Below are 12,825 nucleotides of genomic sequence, written 5' to 3'. Positions count from 1 at the left end.
ATGCTCAAGAATTAGAAAAAATAACATGGTGAAAATGACCATACTGCCCAAAGCAATCTACATATTCAATGCAGTCCCTATCAAAATGTTAATGTCACTTTTACAGAAACAGAAAAAACAATTCCAAAATTTCTATGGAACTGAAAAGAGCCCACATAGCCAAAGTAATTATTAGCAAAAAGGACGAAGCTGGAGGCATCACACTACCTGACTTCAAAATATATTACAAGTTTGTAGTAACCAAAACAGCATGGTTCTGGTATAAAAATAGACACATAGTCCAATGAAACAGAATAGAAAATCCAGAAACAAATCTGCATACTTAACGGCAAGCTGATCTTCAACAAAGCCATCAGGAAAATACTTTGGGCTGGGCTCAGTGGCTCACATCTGTAATTCCAGCACTTTGGGAGGCCGAGGCAGGTGGATCACAAGGTCAGGCATTGAAGACCAGCCTGACCAACATGGTGAAACCCTGTCTCTACTAAAAACACAAAAAAACTAGCCAAGTGTGGTGGTGGGCGCCTGTAATCCCAGTTATTCAAGAAGCTGAGGCAGGAGAATCGCTTGAACCCCTGGAGGTGGAGGTTGCAGTGAACCAAGATTGCACCACTGCACTCCAGCATGGAGACAGAATGAGACTCCATCTCAAAACAACAACAACAAACAAACAAACAAACAAACAAAAATACATTAAAGAAAGGACAGTCTCTTTAATAATTGACGCTGGGGAAACTGAATGACTGTATGTAGAAGAATGAAACTAGACCCCTATCTCTCACCACACAAAAATAAACTCAGAATGGATTAAAGACTTACAAGTGAGACCTGAAACTATAAAACTACTTGAAGAAAACATAGTGAAAACTCTTCAAGATATTTGTCTAGGCAAAGATTTTATGACTAAAACCTCAAAAGCAAAGGTAACAAAAACAACTCAGCAGTAAAACATCCAAAGCACAGGCAACAAAAACAGCTCAACAGTAAAAAATACAATAATGCCATTAAAAAGTAGGCAAATGACATGCATAGATGTTTCTCAAAGGAGACATACAAATGGCCAACAGGTGTATGAAAAAATGCTCAACATCTCTAATCATCAGGGGAAAGCCAATCAAAACCACATCAAAATCACATGAGATGTCCTATTACCCCAATTAGAATGGCTATTGTCAAAAAAACAACAAATAACATGTTGAAGATAATGTGGAGAAAAAATAAGTGTTACACACTGTTAGTGGAAATGTAAATTAATATAGCCACTACAGAGAAGAGAATGGAAGTTTCTCAAAAAAAAATTGAAAAATAGAACTACCATACAATTCAGCAATGTATTGGGTATTTATTCAAAGGAAAGATAATTCAACATATCAAAAGGATAAATGCACTCCTATGTTTATTGCAGTACTATTCACAATAGAAGATATGAAGTCAACCTAAGTATCCATCAACAGATGACTAGATAAAGAAAATGTGCTATACATACACAATGGAATACTATCTAGCCATAAAAAATGATGAAATCATGTCATTTGCAGCAACGTGGATGGAACTGGAGGTCTTTCTGATAAGTGAAATAAGCCAGGAACAGAAAGACAAATATTACATATTCTTACTCATATTGGGAGCTAAAAACGTTGATCACATGGAGGTAAAGATACATACCGCAAACCGGTAAGATTGTATGAGTGGGGGAGGATTAGGAGAGGTGGGTTAATGGATACAAACATACAGTTAAATAGAAGGAATAATTTCTAATGTTGATAGTAGAGTAAGGTGACTATACAAGGTATTGTATTTTTTTAAAGTTAACAACAATGTTTTGTATTTTTTTAAAGAGCTAGAAGGGAGGACTTGAAATGTACTAAACACACAGAAATTATAAATACTTGGATAATTGATACCTCAAATACCTTGATTTGATCATTACACATCCTATACATGTAACAGATTCATGTGTAGCCTATAAATATGTACACATGTAGAGCATAAAAGTAAAAGAAGGAGACCCATCTGCAGTCCCCTGCACTTACTTATGCTTCCAATGGTATTACTAGTTTTAAATATGACTTCACTCCCATGCTGTAATTGTAATACAATTTATAAGGTCATTTTCCTTATAGAATGTGTATATATGTATACATGTATAAAATTATAAAGTTTCTATGTATAGATTACATGGAATAATAAAAAATAATGATTTTTTTTTTTTTTTTTTTTTGATGACGGACTCTCATTCTGTCACCCAGGCTGGAGTGCAGTGGCACGATCTCAGCTCACTGCAACCTCTGTCTCCCGAATTTAAGCAATTCCCCCACCTCAGTGTCCCGCGTAGTAGCTGGGATTACAGGCGTCCATTACCACGCTCAGCTAATTTTTGTATTTTAAGTAGGGACAGGTTTTCACCATGTTGGCCAGACTGGTCTCAAATTCCCAACCTCAGGCGATAGTACCGCCTCAGCCTCCCAAAGTGCTAGGATTAGAGGCGTGAGCCACCACACACGGCCCCAAAAATGATGACATATCTTTTTTTTTTTTCTTTCTTTCTTTTTTTTTTTTTGAGACAGAGTCTTGCCCTGTCACCCAGGCTGGAGTGCAATGGTTGGATCTCGGCTCACAGCAACCTCCGCCTCCTGAGTTCAAGCAATTCTCCTGCCTCAGCCTCCCAAGTAGCTGGGATTACTGGCGTGCACCACCATGCCTGGCTAATTTTTTGTATCTTTAGTAAAGATGGGGTTTCACCATGTTGGCCAGGCTGGTCTCAAACCCCTGACCTCTTGATCCGCCTGCCTCGGCCTCCCAAAGTGCTGGGATTACAGGCATGAGCCACTGCACCTGGCCTGACATTTCTAAATATAATGTAGTTTCCTAAAATACAAAAAGCCAGCCTGGCCAACATGGCAAAACCCTGTCTCTACTGAAAATACAAAAATTAGCCAGGCATGGTGGCATACGCCTGTAATCCCAGCTACTCATGTGACTGAGGCATGAGAATCACTTGAACCTGAGAGGCAGAGGTTGCAAGGTAGAGGTTACAGTGAACCAAGATAGGGCCACTGCACTCCAGCTGGGAGACAAAAGCAAGACTCTGTCTCAATTTTAAAAATAAATAAATAAATAAATACAAAAAAGACTTTGGGCCAGGTGAGGTGTTTCTCACCTGTAATCCAGCACTTTAGGAGGCCGAGGCAGGCAGATTGCTTGAGCTCAGGAGTTCAAGATCAGCCGGGGTAACAATGGCCAAACTGCAACTCTACACAAAATAGAAAAAATTTAGCCAGGCATGGTGACACATGCCTGTGGTCCTAGCTACTCAGGAGGCTCAGATGGGAGGATCACTCGAGCCCAGGAAGTTGAGCCTGCAGTGAGCCATGATTGCACCACTGCACTCCAGCCTGGATAACAGAGTGAGATACTGTCTCAAAAACAAACAGTAAAAATATATAACATAAGAGAAGGCTTGGCGATGATTATATAAGAACTCTGTACTGTTTTATTTGTGTATTTATTTTTCTTTTGAGACAGAGTCTTGCTCTGTTGCCCAGGCTGGAGTACAGTGGTGCAATCTTGGCTCACTGCAACGTCCACCTCCCAGGTTCAAGCAATTCTCCTGCCTCAGCCTCCCAAGTAGCTGGTATTACAGGTAGGCACCAACATGCCTGGCTAATTTTTGTATTTTTAGTAGAGACAAGGTTTCACCGTCTTGGCCAGGCTGCTCTCAAACTCCCAAACTCAGGTATCCACTGGCCTTGACCTCCCAAATTTCTGGGATTACAAGTGTGAGCCACCATGCCCAGCCAGAACTCTGTAATATTTTGACAACTCTTCTGTAAGTTCAAAATTATCTCAAAAATAAATAAATAAATAAACAAACAAACAAATAAATAAATAAGATGTCATTATAGGCACTCTAACATCACCATGATTGAGACCATAGGAGTAGGGTTTGGGGTGGGGGTAGAGCTACACTTCAGATCCCTCTGTAGCACCTGTCTACTCTTCAGGTCTGCAATGAAGCTCTGAACCTCAGAGATTTTATTTCTTCCTAGTTCAATCTTAGTAGGTTATATGTGTCCAGGAATTCACCCATTTCTTTTTTTTTTTTTTAATTCACCCATTTCTTAATAGGTTTTCCAATTTTTTAGCATATGGTTGTTCATAACAGTCTCTGATGATCTTTTGTATTTCTATAGTATCAGTTGTAATGGCTCCTTTTTCATTTCTAATTTTACTTATTTGGGTCTTCTCTCGTTTTCTTGGTTAGTCTAGCTAACAGTTTATTGATTTTATCATTTCAGAAAACAAACTTTTCATTCTATTGATCCTTTTTTTAGTCTCTATTTTGTTTCATTCTGCTCTGATATTTATTATTTTTCTTTCTTTCTACTAATTTGGGGTTTGGTTTGTTCTTGCTTTTCTACTTCCTTAGGTTGTTTATTTGAAATCTTTCTCTTGTAATGTAAGCATTTATTGCTACAAATTTCCCTGTTAGAACTTCTTTTGCTGTGTTTCATAGGATTTTTGTGTTGTGTCTCCATTTTAATTTGTTTTGATCTTTTTATATTCCCTTCTTAATTTCTTCATAGACCCAATAATCATTAAGAAGCATGCTGTTTAATTTCCATACATTTGAAAACTGTACATTTTCAAAATTCCTCTTGTTATTCATTTCTAGTTTTATTCTATTTTTATCTGAGTAGCCACTTGATAAGATACTGACTTCGTTGTAATTTGCTGAGGTTTGTTTTGTGGCCTAACATATAGTCTATCCTGGAGAATGTTCCATGTGCTGATGAGAAGAATGTGTATTCTGTAACTGTTAGATGAAATGTTCTATAAATGTCTGTTAGGTACGTTTGGTCTATAGTGCAGATTAAGTCTGATGTTTCTTTGCTGATTTTCTATCTGGATGATTTTGTCAAAGTTGAGAACGGGATATTGAAGTTCCTAACTGTAATTGTATTGGGGTCTGCTCTCTCTTTAGTGCTAATAATATTTGCTTTACATATCTGTGTGCTCCTATGTTGAGTGCATATATATTTATAATTGATATAGGCTTTTGCTGAATTGATCCTTTTATCATTATATAATGGTCTTTGTCTTTTCATTGTTATTGTTTTTATGTGGAATCTAATTTGTCTGACATAAGTATAGCTACTCCTGCATGCTTTGTCTTCCATTTGTCTTCCATTTGCATGGAAATTTTTTTTTTTTTTTTTTTTTTTTTTTTTTTTTTTTTTTTGAGACGGAGTCTCACTCTGTCGCCCAGGCTGGAGTGCAGTCGCGTGATCTCGGCTCACTGCAAGCTCTGCCTCCTGGGTCTACACCATTCTCCTGTCTCAGCCTCCCGAGTAGCTGGGACTGCAGGTGTCTGCCACCACGCCCAGCTAAGTTTTTGTATTTTTTTTTTTTTTTTTTTTTTTTTTTTTTGAGACGGAGTCTCGCTCTGTCGCCCGGGCTGGAGTGCAGTGGCCGGATCTCAGCTCACTGCAAGCTCCGCCTCCCGGGTTTACGCCATTCTCCTGCCTCAGCCTCCCAAGTAGCTGGGACTACAGGCGCCCGCCACCTCGCCCGGCTAGTTTTTTGTATTTTTACTAGAGATGGGGTTTCACCATGTTAGCCAGGATGGTCTTGATCTCTTGACCCAGTGATCCGCCTGCCTCAGCCTCCCAAAGTGCTGGGATTACAGGCGTGAGCCATCACGCCTGCCCTGCATGGAATATTCTTTTCCTTCCTTCACTTTCAGTGTATGTGTGTCTTCACAGGCGAAGTGAGTTTCTTGTAGGTAGCATATAGTTCAGCCTTGGTTTTTTTCCATCTATTCAGCCAGTCTGTATCTTTTTATTGGGGAATCTAAACCATTTATATTCAAGATTGTTATCAATAGGTGAGGATTTGCTCCTGTCATCATGTTAATTGCTTTATGATTATTTTGTATATTTTTTGTTCCTTTCTTCCTCTTTTATTGTTTACCTTTATGATTTGGTGGTTTTCTGTAATAACTTGATTTGTTTCTCTCTTTCATTTGTGTATCTGCTCTACCAATGACTTTTATACTCTCATGTGCTTTCATGATGTTACATAGGGTTCATTTGCTTCCAGATGTATGATGTATGACTCCCTTAAGCTTTTTTGTAGATCCCCTCTAACAGTGATGAATTCCCTCAGTTTTTGCTTTTTTAGAAAGACTTAACTTCTCCTTATTTTCTGAAAAAAAAAAAAAAAAAAAGCTGTACTGGTTATATTTTTCTTCTTAACTAGTAGGGTGGTATTTTTTTCTTTCAACACTTTGAATATATCATCTCATTTCCTCCTGGCCCATAAGATATCTACTAAAAAATATGCTATTAGTCTGATGAGAATTCCCTTATATATGACTTGGCGCTTTTCTCTTGCAGTACTTAGAATTTTTCTTTGAGTTTTGATAGTTTGACTATAACATGCCTTGGAGAAGACCTTTTGGGATTAAATCTATTTGGGAATCTTTGAGCTTCCTGTACCTAGATGTCTATATCTCTCTGAAGATTTGGGAAGTTTTCAGCTACTATATTAAAAAGATTTTCTACATGTTTCCCCATCTCCTCTCCTTCTGAAACTCCGAAAATTAAATATTTGTTCACCTTTTGGTGCCCTACATGTAACATAGGCTTTCTTCATGCTTTTTTATTCTGTTGTTGTTTTGTCTGATGGGGTTACTTCAGACCTGTCTTCAAGTTTCAGAAGTTCTTTTTTCTGCTTGATCTAGTCTATTGTCGAAGCTCTCCCTTGTGTTTTTTTTTTTGTTTTTTTTTTTCCTTTTATTGAATTCTTCATTTCCAGGATTTCTGTTTTTTTTTTTTTTTTTTTTTAATGATATCTACCTCTTTGTTGAATTTCTCATTCATATTATGAATTGTTTTTCTGATTTCCTTATATGGTTTATCTTTTATGTCTCACTGAGTTTCCTTAAGATCATTATTTTGAATTTCTTAGACATTTCATAATTTTCCTTTACTTAGGATCTGTTATTACAGAATTATTATTTTCCTTTGGAAAGTCACATTCCCTTGCTTTTTTATGGTATTGTGTGTGTGTGTGTGTGTGTGTGTGTGTGTGTGTCTTTACATTGTTATCTGCATACCTGGGGTAACAGTCACTTATTCCAAATTTATGGATTGGTTTTTATGGTGAAAGACTTTTTTCCTGTCAAAGTATCTATAGTGTTGGTTGGGTAGGTGCTTTGGCTTTAATTATGGGTAGATGCAGTAGCGTAGTCTCCATATGATTTCTTCAGCTATAATCAACACATCAGCAGTGTCTCTGAGTTCCTCAGTGACTTAGGCTGCACTTGTTAGTGTTGGCTTTGGTGAGGCTCTGCTGGAAACTGGAACACCAGGCAGGCCAGTCCTCAAGCTGCTGGGTAGTGCATATAGGTACCAGCGAAGCAAGCTGATCCTCAGGCCCCTAGATGGCACACATGGATTCCAGCAGTGGCAGTGGACAGGGCCGGCCGATCCTCAGGCTCCCACACAGCATGCATGGGCATCACTGGTTGTAGGTGGTATCGACTGATCCTCAAGCCTCCAAACAACATGCATAGGCACTGGCAGTGGTGGGCTAGGCAGGCCTGTCCTTAGACTCCCAAACAATGTGTGTAAGTGGATCGGTCTTCAGGATCCCTGAAAGCATGCTCAGGTGCTTGTCCGCCCTGTCTCTGGAGTGGATGGGGTTGCTGTCAGTAGCAGCAGCCCCAGGAAAGTAGCTCCCAAGGCTCTGGAGATTACGCATTATGGCTCCCTTCGTCCTGGGGGAAGACTTCCTGGTGTGCTAGTCCACCTGTTCCCTGGGATATAGGACACTGCATTGGCTAGTGTGATGGAACCCCCTACAACACTAGAAAGGAAGGGTCCAGTTAGCATTGTGGCACTGCAAACCCTAAACTGACATTTGAGAATGTCAATGGGGCTAAAGGGATATTTACTTTGCCTTTTGGTTTCTGCCTAGCATCTATAACCCTTCCTGTATTGGGGGAAAACCCTATCTTGAGAGTCTTTGTGCAAGCTATACACTGATTATCACAACAGAAACAGAAAATATCAGATTCTCAAATGTCTAACAATGCAGCCAACCTGTGTACCTTATCTAAGCACAGACATGTGTCCTCTCTTTAACCACTTAGAGCTACCAGGATTCTGAGTCAAAGGAGCAAGGATACAAAGCAGCAGGGATGGTGAAGATTTCATTTTAGAGCTGGTAGCAGTGACTGAAAGTTCTAGTTTCCAGGGGTAAAAGTAGTGATGGTACAAGTCACAAGACATGGTGTCCCATGGGTGATATCAGTGGGTCAAGCTACATCACCCAGTGTACAATGGCAGAGGCATCTTTGTAAGGCCAATTCTGTGTCATGCTTTTAGTTGTAGTTCAGTCTGTTACTCTTCATTTCCAAGTTCCTTGATGACTGTGCAAGCTGTTCAATGTCTTTATAATTTTTCTGTTTAAATCAACTAATTTGATTTCTGTCACTGAGAACTCCAATTGATACATATTGTTTATGCAATTATAGAATTAGTTCAGTTCAAACGATTTAAGCAATAGTATTTTTTTAACTTGAAATGTTATTATTTATGTATTGGCATGTAATAGATGATTTAAAACTGTTAAAATTATTTAAAATAGTTAAAAAAGGGTTGGAAATAGTCATGACACATGCCATGATTCAATAAACATAATGAACATAGCAAGTAGTACACAGAAAATAGTTGTACTTTATGTCTATAAAGAAAATATTAGAACCATATATTTTAAATTCAGTCAACAAAATGAACTTGAATGTCAGTGTCCAAGAACTACCAAATAGAAAACTGCTCAATAATTTCATTATAGTGTGATTCATATGATCTCACTAAAAGCACTGAAATGTATTCTATATAGGAAGGTTTGGTGATCAGCTTTTTAAATTTTACTTGCAAAATAATAGGAATTAATACTGTCCCTTTTTGCATCGATCAGAACCATGCATTGAGATTCAGATATAACACCAGGCTTTCAAATTCTGGCCCTAGCCTATGTCAGCTTGATTGTGTCAATTAGCCTTAATCCTTTATTCACCAATCATGTTTCCTACAGTGATGTCACACTAACCATTAACCATGTGGGAGTCAATCTCCTCTCTCCCCTACATTTACTTATTCAGCCTGCTTTTGAGTTGAAAGTTTTTCCTAGTTGGATCAAAATATTGCTTCCTCTCAAACATATGAGACCTTTTCAGATTCACTTCTGGGTTTTAATGACATTATAAAATGTATTTAATATAAAAGTCTTCAAGTTCCTTATGCTTTAATTGCAATCATGACTTGCCTACTCATATCAGAGTTATAAATATAATAGTTTGAATAATGTTAATTATGATTTTATACCGACAAAACAGTTGAAAGAAAACAGTCTGTAAACTAACTCATTGTGTAGGCTTGCATAATTTTTTAATTAAGTCCTATTCACATTTTAACCTGAATCTCCATAAAAGATTAAGCATTCAATTACATATTTATTATTTCCTAGTTACTTTCATCAGTCTGAGATATGATCTGCCATTTAAGAGTTCCTATCACTTTGAATTATATGTTTATAAAACAACAGTCAAAAAATGTAACTTAAATAAATGTGTGTGTTTAAAAAGGAATTACCCAGCTCATAATTTTTTCAGCTTATAAATAAGCAGTCCTGCTCTGCCCTTAGTTGCTTCCCTGTCACTCTCCATGTGATCTACAGTGGAAACCTAGGCTCTGGCTGATGACAATGAGTAGGGTATGGGGTACATTCCTACTCAAGCAGCAAGGAAGAGTATCAGAACTTCCCAGGAAAGGGAATGCTTTTTGCAAAATATGAATGGTTACTGTGGTAGGCAGAATTCTAAACAGAGATCCCCCAAGATTTCCTTTCTTTGGTTATTCAATTAAACTACTCTAGGTACTGCTGTGAAGGGATTCTGCTAATGCAACTAAAATCCCAAATCACTGATTTTAAAATACTAAGATTATCCAGGTGGGCCTAATCATATCCTATGGGGCTTTTAAAAGCAGTTTTCTCTGACTGGCAGAAGGGAAATTCAGAGAGGCAGGAAGCCATTAGGATTCAGTGCACCTTTGCAGGCTTGAAGACAGAGGAGGCCACATGACAAACAATGAGAATGGCCTCTAGAAGCTGAGGGCTGCCCCCAGAGAACCACCAGCAAGGAAACGGGGACCTGAGTCCTACAGATGGAAGCCATATTTGGTCAAAAATCTGAAAGAGCTTGGAAATACATTCTTCCCCTTAACCTCCATATGAGAGCCCAGCCCAAAATCAAAACGTTGGTTTTGGCCTTGTGAGACCCTAAAACAAGAAAACTCACCCTGACTTCCAAGTTATAGAACTATGAGATAATAAATAGGTGTTGTCCCCAAATTAGTGGTAACTCATTACACAGTAGTAGAAAATGAATACAGTGATAAAGGGCTAGAAATAAGCGTGGCTTGGACTTCTCAGGAGTGAAGCTGTAATTTAGAAGAAAATGTAAGTTGCTTTTGAAATTCTGAGGAAAAGTAATTTCAAATCCAAAACTATCTATCCAGTCAAACTATCAAGCAAATGTGAGGATATACCAAGATATGCTGAAGACACAGTATTGTCATTATGAAGTCTTTTAGAAGGTTACTAGAAGATGTGCTCCACTACAAAGAAAGTCAAATAAAAAAGAAGAAATCATGCAGTTCAAGAAACAACAGATCCTACTTACGGAAGAAGTGAAAAGAGTTCCCATGATGATGGCTATACACAGGGCCCACAGGGAAACCATTCCAGATGAAAGCAGTTCTGCAGGCCTGGGAGAGATTCTTCAGAATGAGGGACATTGTAAGAATGCCTGGTGGGTCTGAGTGTATGAAGAGGAGATTTAGACAACTGGCTGAGAGTTTACGGCCAAATTGATTATTATTATATAGAAAGACAAGCAAACTGAAAAAAAAAAAAAAAAAAAAACCAAAACAACCGTTATTAGCTCAAAAGAAAACGAAAAGTTGTAGTACAGAAAAAAAAATTATAGAATAATATTTGGCTAAGGAATAAATAGTCAAGATACTATAAGCACACATAATACTGTAAACTTACAATGTGATAACATGATTGTGTTAGAAATGCATACCACTATCAGTATTTTGGTTTATAGTATTATGTGATCATTAAAATCTACCATTGTCCTCTGTAGCATTGGTTCACAGGAAACCTAATCACCGTTAATCACTTAATTTCTAAAGGAAAATACAGTCTATGACCTAAATAAAAGATTTACAAATACACTTTTGGAACTGACACCATTATCCCACAAAAATAGATATTCCTTTCAAAAATTATAACATGAGCAATAGAAGAATGAAACCCAGACTCAGAAATATATGTTTTGGGTTGGGGAATTCTTTGTTTCCTGTTTAACAGATTTTAATAAGGTGGTTTCTTTTCTATTTCTTCTCTTTTACTTTTCTGTAAATTTTACATTTTAAATGCATATTCAATAACCTCACATCCATGTCAGCTAAGATTGAGTTCATTTGGGAATAACAGAAAATCTAAAATAATAGTAGCTTAAACTAACTAGAATTTTATTTTCCTCCAAAAATAAAATTTAAAGACAGGCAATTCAAGTTTTGTAGTGTATTCCAAAGACACAGTATCTTCATTATGAAGCCTGTCTTAGGAGGTTACTAAAAGTGTCAGAGATCCCTTTTTTTATATCTTGTTACTCCACCAATCACAACCATTGTATTTTCCACATAAGCCAAGATAGTTTTAGGTAGCTGATATCATGTTCTCACTTCAGGCAGCAGGAAAGCCCTGTCTAGGTGGTCATGCCCCTCACTTTAAGATTACAACCTTCGGCCGGGCGCGGTGGCTCAAGCCTGTAATCCCAGCACTTTGGGAGGCCGAGACGGGTGGATCGCGAGGTCAGGAGATGGAGACCAACCTAGCTAACACGGCGAAACCCCGTCTCTACTAAAAAATACAAAAAACTAGCCGGGCGAGTTGGTGGGCGCCTGTAGTCCCAGCTACTTGGGAGGCTGAGGCAGGAGAATGGCCTAAACCCGGGAGGTGGAGCTTGCAGTGAGCTGAGATCCGGCCACTGCACTCCAGCCTGGGCGACAGAGCGAGACTCCGTCTCAAAAAAAAAAAAAAAAAAAAGATTACAACCTTCTGCTTACATCCCACTTGTCTAGAATTAATCACATGGCCACCCTACTCCAAGAAAGATTGGGAAGTATTGTCTACTGTGGGCAGCCGTTTGTCCATCTAGAAATCATGGGCTCCATAACTACAGAAGCAGCAAAGAATGAGCCAACAAACACTCTTTTGTCCAATATCTTTTACTTAAAAATTTTACCCCACTTATTGAAAGACCATCCTTTTTATAAACTAAATTTCCAAAACTAAATAGTCTGTTTCTGGATTGCATATTCCATTCTGTTGATGCATTTGTTGAATCTTACACTAATTCTGCACTGTTTTATTTACCACAAATTTAAAGTATACTTTTGTGATATTGTGACATAGGAAATATCTATTTGGTCTCTGTCCCCAGTTCCTGGCAAATAACTCCCCAAACTCTTCTAATTTCCTGAGCAATAGGGATGCTAGGTGAATATTTTGTTCTAATAAAGTATTTGGCACAGAGTTCCCAATCCCTTGAAATTTCCTAGGTGATAGGAGTGTCTCTTGTTTTAATGAGGCAACTCTTCATGGGCACCTGCATGAAGGTTGGTAACCAGAAAGACTAAGCCATGATTTGAAGCCTGGAACTTTTGATCCCACCCCACCATC

The sequence above is a fragment of the Rhinopithecus roxellana genome, chromosome 4 (genome assembly GCF_007565055.1).
Source record: "Rhinopithecus roxellana isolate Shanxi Qingling chromosome 4, ASM756505v1, whole genome shotgun sequence".
Taxonomy (NCBI): domain Eukaryota; kingdom Metazoa; phylum Chordata; class Mammalia; order Primates; family Cercopithecidae; genus Rhinopithecus; species Rhinopithecus roxellana.
Note: the sequence above shows the minus strand (reverse complement) of the source record.